Here is an 11,003-nt window from a genome sequence, read left to right as displayed (position 1 = left end):
CATTGAAATGTGTATTGAAGAATCTTCACATGAGATGGCCTGTGTTTGCCACATGCACTAATAATTTCGCAAGGGTGTCAACTCATCAAAAGTTGAGATCGCGTACTCAATTGGCTAATTCGAAGTGGGTCTCCTGAGTCTAAATGGATCGATGTTAGACGAATGTCAAGTGGTGGCAGCGCATATCCCAATTGTTGCCTTCTCGAATCTAAATGGGATATCATGGGATGAATACTGAGTGCTCGGGAATGTCGAGCCCAAGTGACCTTCCCGAGCTCGATTGGGATGTCATTGGATGAACGGGCATGTCGGTCCCGAGCAACCTTCTTGAACCCCCGATTGAGATGTCGTTGGACAAGCACTGAATGCTCATGGAAGGAGTTTGGCGAGGTAGGGTGTTCGGGGAATGAAATTGATCAGTCAGGAAGTGAGACTGATTGCTCAGGAAATAATCTCAGATACCACCACATGTCCATCTTCAAGTCAAACTAAAGAGCAGAGTTGAATGAAGCCGATTAAGTATAAGTCGACTGTCACCTTCAGTTGTTGTTGGAGTAGGTAGAGTCTTGAGAAGGCATTGAACCGCGTAAGGGGAGTGACTGACCCTGCCTGTAAATGGGCTTACCCCTCCAAATGAGCTTACCTAAGCTATATCACATGTCTCCCTTCGAGTCAGACAGGGAGTTAATAAAACTTCTCCGCTTAGAATAATGTTGAGCTATAAAATAAAACCAAAGAATCAAAGGACCAATCCCACTGGGATATCACCGAGGATATTGACAAGAGATCAGAAGACCCATCCAAGTTCTTCATCTTCTTTACAGCTCATATGCGTTCTTCATCGAATCCTTTCAAGCACTGTTTTATGACCACTTATGAGAGACTTAATGACTGAATTCACTGAATCCTTTTCCCTATATTCAGGTCCCAAAGATGGAATAAGCAAAAACAGACATCAACTCTGTTATCAAAAAACAGTGGAATGGATCTCGCAGCTTGGCATTTATGTTTACTATGATTCAATGTGATAAATTAACTACAAACTCATGGAGAATTAGACCAAAAACAAGAGACATAATTCTGTTGAGAGATGGATAAGTTTCAGAGAAGTAGTGAAAAGGGTGGTGGAGGACCATAAGCATGGACGAGAACATTATTGGGTGTTGTTGAGAGGAGGCTTTCAGCTTCCCCAGAACTCCTAGCTGTCATTTGCATCGAGGGAGTACAATTTCTCATCATTGTTTCAGCATTTCAGATTTGCTACTGTGTACTTTAATCGAACGATTAAACCACACAAATACTAACCTCTTTGCATTTATTGCGATTTAAATTTGTTTCTTAATGTGCAAGAGTTCTTGTGATTTAAGCCCCTCAGAGCACGGTGCAAGGGTAAGGTACTCGGTGGCATAAACTAGAGCATCATGGTTTAAAACTCCACTCAAAAAGCAATTTCCACCTACGGTGGGTTTCGGACCATGAAAGTCCAACATTGTTGGTATGATGTGAGTAATTTTTGAATTTATTTTGGTGGTCGATGGAAAACTTTTATGGGATCAAGTCGATTATCTATAGGATTAATCGATTTGAAGAGCTGGATACCTTAATTATGTATATAAAAAAGAGTTATTGTGATTTAGCTTGTTTTCATTTTATAAAGGATAATAATTCAGGGATCTTAAATTATATATAAAAGATAAAAATCACAAGAACACCTTTTTTTTATTGAAATAGTCAAAACAACATCCTATCCCACCTCAACACATTTTTATTTCTGAAAATACTTTTTTTAAAGATTGTTATAGCAACTACAAGATTATACATGGTAATTATAATTCATAATCGGTACAATATGAGTACTTCATCTCTAGTCAACACTGATCAATATTATATTGTAACAGCTATGATTCGTAACTGCTACAACATAAACAGTTTATTTTTGATTAACAGTTGTTACACAATTATACCAATCATCTCTAGTTAATACTAATTAGCATTATATTGTAGCAATTACGAATCATAGCTGCTACAATATAGTTTATTTCTTTACCAACTACAGGATCGTAGTTATTACAATTATGTAGTTGTTACATGAGCATAACTACTACAACTGTGTACTATTTTTTCATATATGGTGCAATTTTTCAAAAATAAAAGTATTTTTAAAAATAAAAATAGATTGAGATGGGATAAGATGTCATTTCAATAATAAATGAGAAGGGATCGGAGACCCTTTCTTATATTCTAATAAAAAAATATCCATTTGATTTTTAAAGATCCACCTCTAAATTATATATATATATATATATACAAGTATCCATTTTCTTCCTTGTGAAATTTGATATTTTATAGGGTTGTTAGGGCTTCCATTAATCACAATTTGACACAAGAAGTACGTCCACATGTTGCCTAGAATACAAATTTTGGTGAGGGATCTCATATATATGACTTTCTATGGATACAAAGAAATTTGATTCTGACTATGAATAGTGAAGTGGTTAATCTAATAGCGAAGATCCTTAAGATGGACCCGATCGATGGAGCTTATAAGAAATTGTAGGTCCGGTATAAACTTTGTATTCTAATGATTAGTGATATATGCGGCAGAGATTGCCATTTCATTTGAGAATGTTGATGAAGCTTTTGAAATTGCTAAAGAACATAGTCGACTTTATGAGAAATAATACACATAAGAAGATTCGTCGGGAGTTATTTTAAAATCCTTCCCATGTCTATATTATCATATATATATTATCATATATATATTATCATGGTGTTCCAAATAGTAAAATGAAAAGAGAGAAAGTAGAGAGAGAGAGTTTCCTTTTAGGGAGCATATATATTTGATATTTATGGGTACGAGTAGATAAGATGTTGGAGTTGACCAAGTTAATAAGAAGTCCTGACCTAGGTAAGAGAAAAGCCCAGTCAAGTTAAAATTGATCGGATAACTAGTAAAGGGAAGTAAGTTGGTGAGAAGTTCAAGCAGGTGAATGTGGATCGGATGCTTAACAGATAAGTGAGAAGTCTAAGCAAGGGAAAAGTCCAGCTAGGTCAAGGTTGACTGAATCACTACAAAGGAAAAATCTAAGCAGGTAAAAGTTGACTAGATGCTTGACAAAGAAAAAGTTCAAGTAGCTCATGGTTGATCAGATGTTTGACAAAGGTAAAATTTCAAACAGGTCAAAGGATGACCAGATGTCTGATAAAGAAAAAGCCAAAGTAAGTCAAGAGTCACTAGATGCTTAGCAAAAGAAAAAAAATTTTAGGAGTAAATCTTAGATAGTGAGAAGTCTTAGAGGAATAAACTCCAAGCAAGTGTGACTAATAGGTTTGGGCGATCGAAATAAAATTTTTGATCTACAGGATCAACGTATTTGGTCGACCAAAGTATAGTGTTGCTAACACTGTTTTGCATTACTATTTTTATCTATTGGTAGGGGTTTTTAGTCAACTGAGTAGTACTTTTGGTACACTAGACGGTTCGAGCAACCAAACTAAGAAGTTCAATCTACCAATAACTCAAGATAGGTTCGAGTGAGATACAATCTAACTCCAGAAGGAAAAATCAGAATCGATCAACCGATACTATAGATCAGTCGATCGAACTCGGATTCGATCAACGGATTGGGTGCGTTGTGATTTGGCGAAGGAAAGTGAAGGATCAGTCGATAGATCTTGATGATCAGTTAATCGAAAAATTAAATCGTGAGGGGATTTGATCTGATCTGTGAACTTAGATGAGAACTTGCACAACACTGTGGTTTGGTCGACTGAACCCAGTTGACCAGTTGATTGAAAAAGAGGAAATCAAGCGCTGATTTGGCGTAATAAGATATTTATCATTTGATTGAAAAAGAGGATCGGTTGACTAATAAAATTCTATAAAAGAAGGTTTGAATGCAAAGGCTTAGAATGATTAACTAGCCTTGATACTCTTCATTTTGTATCTGGAAAAGCTCTTAGAAATTTTGCTTGTGTGATTGAAGAAGCGCAAGAGGAGTGTGCAATATTCAGGATTTCCGGACTATATCGATACAAGTTTATTTGTATAATTTATATTATACACATCTCACTTTTTATACTTATATCCTGTAAAAGATTTTTCCGTCTCCAAAAAATTTTGAAAAGGTAAAAAAGAAATAGTGGATTCATGTCGATTATACATGCCTTGGAGTAGCATCCTGGGGATATATGAATCCAGTAAATTTATTGTGTCATTTATCTTTTCTTTAAGTTTTTTTCTATTATGCTGTTATTTACACTCTGATTAAAAAAGAATGACCATCGTTATTCACTCCTTTTTAGTGTGTTTCTCAATCCTACACAAGATACCTTGGAAATCATAAGAAAGCGGATAACACATTATAGGAAAATAGAGAGTACATCATGACCCATGTTTCTATATAGTCTGTTGAGTCCGGCTAAACGAGCTCAAGAGAGCCCGGAGGGCTCGATCTAGCGACTCGGTAGCTCGGACTAGCTTTGCAGGCCGACAACTCGATCTAGCTCAATAGATCGGCAGGTCGATTGGTCAGACTAGCTTAATAACTTGGCAACTCGAATCAACTCGGACTTTGTTAGCTCGAGATAGAACTATGTAGGCGCATCTTATTGAACTAGAGCGAGCCGGATACTGATGCTATCAATTAGCATGTTTAAATCTATGCCAAAATAAAAATACTCATTTGTGTAATAAAATAAAATAAAATAATTTTAAATTTAGTAATAAAATACTTATTTTGTTTGTCTAATTTTTCACATTTGATTTGCCAAAATAATAATAATAATAGAAAGGAAAGTATTCTTCTTATTCCCCGATCCAACCAAACAATTAATAGATTTGACGATAAAATAAATTCTACATTTCGATTTCTGATCCAATTCCAGAATCTTCCTTCCGTTCACAGAGGAAGAACGGAGCCGCGGGAACTCCGCCGAATGCGAGCAGAGATCGCCGGAATATGCCGCCGCCCGCACCATCGCCCTGCTGCAGGATCCTCTGCAGTGCCACGTGGAGGCGCGCATCCCTCGAAGAATCCACGGAGAGTGACCTCCGCATCGGCTGCGCGCGCAGAGCTTCATCCTTCTTCCCCGCGCCGATCCACTCGTCTCCCCTGCTCGCGAACAGCTCCGCCTTCCTCCGCTCCCCTGCTTCGCCTACCGTTTCGCCACCGAAGCGGCGAGCCATCGCCGCGGCGAGAGGATCAACAGGCGCCGGCGCGGTGACGCTCGCCCTGCAGAGCGGGCAGTTGGCGTTGGATTGGAGCCAGGTGTCGACGCAATCAATGTGGAAGACGTGGAGGCAGCCGGGCAGCAGCCGGATCCTCTCCTGCTCTCGGAACCCGCTGAGGCAGACGGCGCACTCTCCCGGCCCGGCGAGGAGCTGCCGGTACCTCAGCGTCGGGATCGCGCGAATGGTGGACTCGTCGAGGCCGATTTGTCTGCCGGCGGCGGAGTGGCCGTGCCGCCGGAAACCCTCTTGTCCGTTGCGGCCGCACTTGGTCACGAAGACGTAGTAGCCGAGGAGGAGGAGGGAGGTGGCGAGGATTCCGACGATGGACACGGCGACGACGGGGAAGCCGGCGACGGAGGAAGAAGGCGACGTCATGGGATGGGAGGAGAGTGGAATCCAGTTGGAGTAGTTGAGCTGAGTTGACCTTTTTATATTATTCTTCCTCTGGAAAATTTGTCATAGATCATGGTCGGAAGAAGGATCAGAAGTCAAATGGGAGGAGGAGATCGAGCAAAGTATAAAAGATTGGGAGATGAAGAACAGATCGATCGAATTGTTTGAGCTTTTTTTTAGGATTATATATGTATATATATATATAGCTGTGATGAACTAACTCATCCCTGCAAAGGGCTGGGCTTGTAGTGGAGACAATGTCAAAGGTAATCAATGAGGAAGCAGGGAACTGTAGCTTGTTTTGGCTTTGTACGGTGAATACCTGGAATCCATCAATGCCATGGATAATGCCTTGGGTAGGGTTTGTCAAAGTGCTATGATCTTTGGCACAATGCTCATTAATGAATTTTTCGAAATGTCACGGTTTGTTTTTCGACATGTGAGGAGGTAAATATAGTTAGTCATGATATATATTATCTCGATTTCGTCGAGATTCAATTCTTGTCTATTTCAATAAGTTTAGTTCGTCGTAACCAACTCAATTATATTATAAATTTTATATTCATAATTTGATAGAAAAATTTATGAGAAATAATATGAAGTAAGATTATCTAAGTGGATTGGACTACATTTAATGGAACAGTCATATTGCAATCCATGATTCTAATACTCAAATGGAGTATGACGCTAGATCAATTGTGGAGATTGGCTAGTTTGTAATCTCAATGTGAACACTTTTCAAAATATCTTAGTGGCTGATGAAAAATTTCAATGGAGCAAATTGATCATATCTTCAGGATTAATTCGATTCAAAGAACTAGAAATATGGATTAAAAAAAAATAGTGCTTGTAAAACTCACACAATGGGATTGCTATGCCAATAAACAACCGAGCAAGGTAAAATTTAAAATGCCTTTATATTATTCAAACTTATTTGATAAAATAATCGAATTAAATCATATCGAATCTAAAATAAATTTTATAGTTGAAATGGTTATTAAGCTTGTTTGATTTCTTTTTATGAATTTAAAATGTTATCTAGCACTTAATTTAAATTTATTTAATTATTTAAAATTTTTATATGTTAAAACTTATTTAATTGGTTATTGAATTTGATATTAAGAACTTGTTTATTTATTTTGTAAGCTTATATTGATAAGTGCTTTGTGGATAAATATAGTTCATAAATTTTGTTTATAAATATTATTCATGAATGTTACTTATGAACCATTCACAATCAACATTAACAGATCGAACACATATGTGTTCAAGTTTGTTCGTTTAATTTAGTTAGGTGTTAAGTATATTGAACGAATAAAAATAAACTCTTATAAAGGCAACATTAAATTTACTCACAAATATTTAATTCCTTTACAAATCTATTTAAATTTGACTTAGTTTTGTTTCAAATTTAAGTTTGATTTAAGTTTCGTTCGTTTAGATGTTACCTAATTTTTAATTTGAATAAAATGACAAGGTCACATTTTTTTATTTTTTATTGCAAAATGAGAGTATATTCTAAATTATAGGATGGTAAAATTTAAAATTATATAGTGCAATATTAAAATATTTTTAATAATTAATCAGGTATTAATTTATGAATTAATTTTTAATTATGATGTATTATGAATTAATTTTTTAATAAAAAAATAATTTTAAAATACAAATTGTGTTGTGTTTAATTTTAAAACACAAATTGAGGATTATTTAAAAATTAGATACCATATTAAAAAAAAAACAAACTAAAAGGCACTCATTTTTGTTTTGATGTTGATGTGATGTGTGGAAGTGGATGAATAATATATTAATGGTACAATTTCCATATTCCCTTGCGATGTGGACAAGGAGGGAGTGATAAGGGATCAAATCAGGTGGGGAAATGGTGAGAGTTAAAGACATGGATGATGTGATGTGGTATCTCCCTAAAAGATCATTTAATTCGTCTGCCTTATTTCTGCCTAATCTTCTACCTCAAGAAGCACCAAATTAAACTACTCTTCTCCTCTTCATCCAAATTTAACCATGTGTAATTTTCAAGCTGTCGAAGAGAAGAAACTTTGATCACTCATCTTATCAAAATTATTATCGAAAGTGTTTGATGACTCTAAAGATAAATGAACATTATTAATACAGAATTGACAAATGAAGAAATTCAAATGAGTTATGACTTCACGGTTAGAAATTCAATTAGAAATTGACAAAGATGAAGTCCGAATGAATCATGAAGGATCAGATATTTAGCAAGAATGAAGTTCAAGTGGATCAAGGTGTTGGTGTAATCGACCTCTAATCAAGGTTGACTAGGTTGATCAAGCTTGAGTTGGATTTCGATGTTTGATTAATATATTAGTTGATCGAGTGAAATGTCAAGTAAGTTAAGGTTAACTGAATACTTAATAGTTAATTAATAAGTTAGTTTGATTGAGTAAGAGTCAAGTAGATCAAGATTGACAGATACTTGACAAAGAAGTAAAAAGTCCAAGTGAGTCATAGTTAACTGAACATTTGTTGATCAAAAGTCTAACATGGAATTGGCATGAGACGAAAAGTTCAAATAGATCATAGTTGACTAGACACTTAGTGATCGAAAGTTCAATGGGAAGTTAGCAAGTGAGAAGCCCAAGTGGGTCATGGTTAATTAGACATTTGGTGATTAAAAGTCTAACATAAATTGACACAAGAAGAAAGTCCAAGTGGATTATGATTAATAGAATACTTGGCGATGGCATGAGAAGTAAAGTCCCAGCAGATTAAAGTTGATCGAATGCTAGACAATGAGAAAGTTATAGCAGGTCATGATTGACCATGCGCTAGGCGATAAACAATCTCGATAGGTCAAGGTTAACTGAATGTCAGGTAAAGAAATTCCTGATAGGTTGAGATTAATTTAATATTTACAAGGGGATGTAGCTCAAATGGTAGAGCGCTCGCTTTGCATGCGAGAGGCACAGGGTTCGATCCCCTGCATCTCCATTTTTTTTTACCTTCTCCGCTAACCCTAATTTGTTAGCCTTTTTTTGCAAGTATCGAGTTGACCTCTATGTTGATGCAATTGATTATAAATAAGGGGATGTAGCTCAAATGGTAGAGCGCTCGCTTTGCATGCGAGAGGCACGGGGTTCGATCCCCCGCATCTCCATTTTTTTTTACCTTCACCTAATCCTAATTTGTTAGCCTTTTTGCAAGTATTGAATTGACTTCTATGTTGATGCAATTGATTATAAATAAGGGGATGTAGCTCAAATGGTAGAGCGCTCGCTTTGCATGCGAGAGGCACGGGGTTCGATCCCCCGCATCTCCATTTTTTTTCTTTACCTTCTTTGCCTAACCCTAATTTGTTAGCCTTTTTTGCAAGTATCGAGTTGACCTCTATGTTGATGCAATCGATTTGTAATTAAGATTGGCAAAGTTGATTAAGTTTGAGTTTAATTTCGATGTTCAATTAATATGTTTATCGACAAGAGTAACGATAAGTAAAAGAATATTATTAGAAAGAGATTATTGTTAGTGTAATCAATCTTAAATCTGATTAATCAAAATTGATGTAGATATAAATGTTCGAGCAAAAAGTTAAGCAAGCCAAGGCTGATTAGATACTCGACAGTAAAAAGTTCAAGTGAGTCACGATTAATTGAACATTTAACAATCGAAAATCCAATAAAAAATTGGCAGATGAAGAAATCCAAATGAGTTACAAATCGGACACTTCACGATTGGAAGTTCAATTAGAAATTGATAAAAGTGAAGCCCAAGTGAGTCGTGAAGGATTAGCTATTTAGCAAGAATGAAGTTTAAGTTGATTAAGGTGTTGGTGTAATCAATCTCTAGTCAATGTTGATCAGGTTGACCATGCTCGAGTTGAATCGAGTTAGGTTTCGATATTTGATTAATATGTTAGTTGAACAAGTGAAATGCCAAATATGTTAAAGTTAATCAGATACTTGATAGTCAATCAATAGGTTAGTTTGATTGAGTAAGAGTCAAGTAAGTCAAGATTGATCGGATACTTAATAAAGAAGTGAAAGTTCAAGTGGGTCATGGTTGACCGAACACTTGATGATCAGAAGTTCAACATGAAGTTGGCACGAGACGAAAAGTCCAAATGGATTATGGTTAACCGAACACTTGGTGATCAGAAGTCCTACGCGGAATTGACAAGTGGGAAGTCCAAGTGGATCATAGGTGGTCGAATACTTAGTGGTCGGAAGTCCAACATGAAGTTGACACAAGAAGAAAGTTTAAGTGAGTCACGGTTAATCAAATACTTGACGGTTGGATGTGAAGCCCCAATGGGTCAAGGATGACCTGATGCTTAATGATGAAAATCTCAATAGGTAAGGTTGACCGGATGTTGAGTAAAGGAAGTCCTATAAGTTGAGGTCAACTCAATATCAGACAAGATAAGAATTCAGCTTTGTTATAGTTGAAATAGGAGTATTAGTCAATTGATAGAGTGTATCGATCGACTAATGATCTTATAATCTAAAAAATAGGGTTGTTATAATATTACTACAGGATTGCTACAATACTGCTACAGTGTTACAACGGTAACGATAAACAACAATCATGAATAGTAATTTGCTATAGTTAATTACTACAATGTCAGTTGATTGATGACACTTTGATAGCGTACAAAAGTTTCAAAAATCGATTGAAAAACTTGACTGATGCTATTAGTCAACTAATGGATTTAATCAGTCGACTGATGATACTTTGGCAGCGAATAGAAGCTTCAGAAATCGATTAGAGAACTCGACTAATGATGGGTATTAATCAATTGATGTCGATCATGAACCAAATAGAAGTAAATTGATTCGATTACAGGATTCAACTGATTAGACAATAATAGACTGATAGTAATAAACAATCGACTTATGATGAGATGGATGAAGCCATTAAGTTGACCAGTCAGAGTAATGTTTGAATCTACAGTGGATTAATCAACTAATTGGTGGAAATCAGCTCCGACCTAAAGGCTACAAAAGAAGGCTTTAGTGGACATTTTCGATGTCGATTCTTGAGGGATATGAGGATGAGGTATTACTGCATTTCCAAACTAATAAGAGGCATTCCAAAGCTATCAACAACAATCAAAGTGAAGTTCTCATCTTCTAAAATTGTTTTGCTTTCATTTGTAACTGTCTTCTTATTTCATTATTATATTGCTGTAAAAAGATTGTAAGAGGCTTCTCCGCCTCCAAAAGGTATCTTATTTTATTGGCATTGAGTTTGTTTCAAGTTTCCGCTGCACATTCAAATGATGAGCACAAAATTAAGACGAACTCATCAAAGCTATTCACCCCCTTTAGCTCGCATAAGTCATAACACAAGGTTAATCAAACACTTGGCAATGATAAAAGTCTGTACAAGTCATGGA

The 11,003-nt window shown here is 36.2% G+C and overlaps 3 non-coding genes and 1 pseudogene across 3 annotated transcripts; 3 read left to right on the top strand and 1 right to left on the bottom strand.

Annotated features, from left to right (window-relative positions):
- Window positions 1-4,901: 4,901 nt before the first annotated feature.
- LOC141846900 (RING-H2 finger protein ATL1-like) lies at window positions 4,902-5,726 on the bottom strand (annotated as a pseudogene).
- A 2,800-nt stretch (window positions 5,727-8,526) lies between these two features.
- On the top strand, window positions 8,527-8,599 carry TRNAA-UGC (transfer RNA alanine (anticodon UGC)). Its single transcript has one exon. It is a non-coding gene; the product is annotated as a tRNA-Ala (tRNA).
- Window positions 8,600-8,692: 93 nt separating this feature from the next.
- TRNAA-UGC (transfer RNA alanine (anticodon UGC)) lies at window positions 8,693-8,765 on the top strand. The gene has a single exon. It is a non-coding gene; the product is annotated as a tRNA-Ala (tRNA).
- An 89-nt stretch (window positions 8,766-8,854) lies between these two features.
- On the top strand, window positions 8,855-8,927 carry TRNAA-UGC (transfer RNA alanine (anticodon UGC)). The gene has a single exon. It is a non-coding gene; the product is annotated as a tRNA-Ala (tRNA).
- Window positions 8,928-11,003: the final 2,076 nt, after the last annotated feature.

This window comes from Curcuma longa, chromosome 16, assembly GCF_044706935.1.
Source record: "Curcuma longa cultivar G26 ecotype Majalengka, Jawa Barat chromosome 16, ITB_CL_G26_1.1, whole genome shotgun sequence".
Classification (NCBI taxonomy): domain Eukaryota; kingdom Viridiplantae; phylum Streptophyta; class Magnoliopsida; order Zingiberales; family Zingiberaceae; genus Curcuma; species Curcuma longa.
This window is presented reverse-complemented; position numbering and strand designations above follow the sequence as displayed.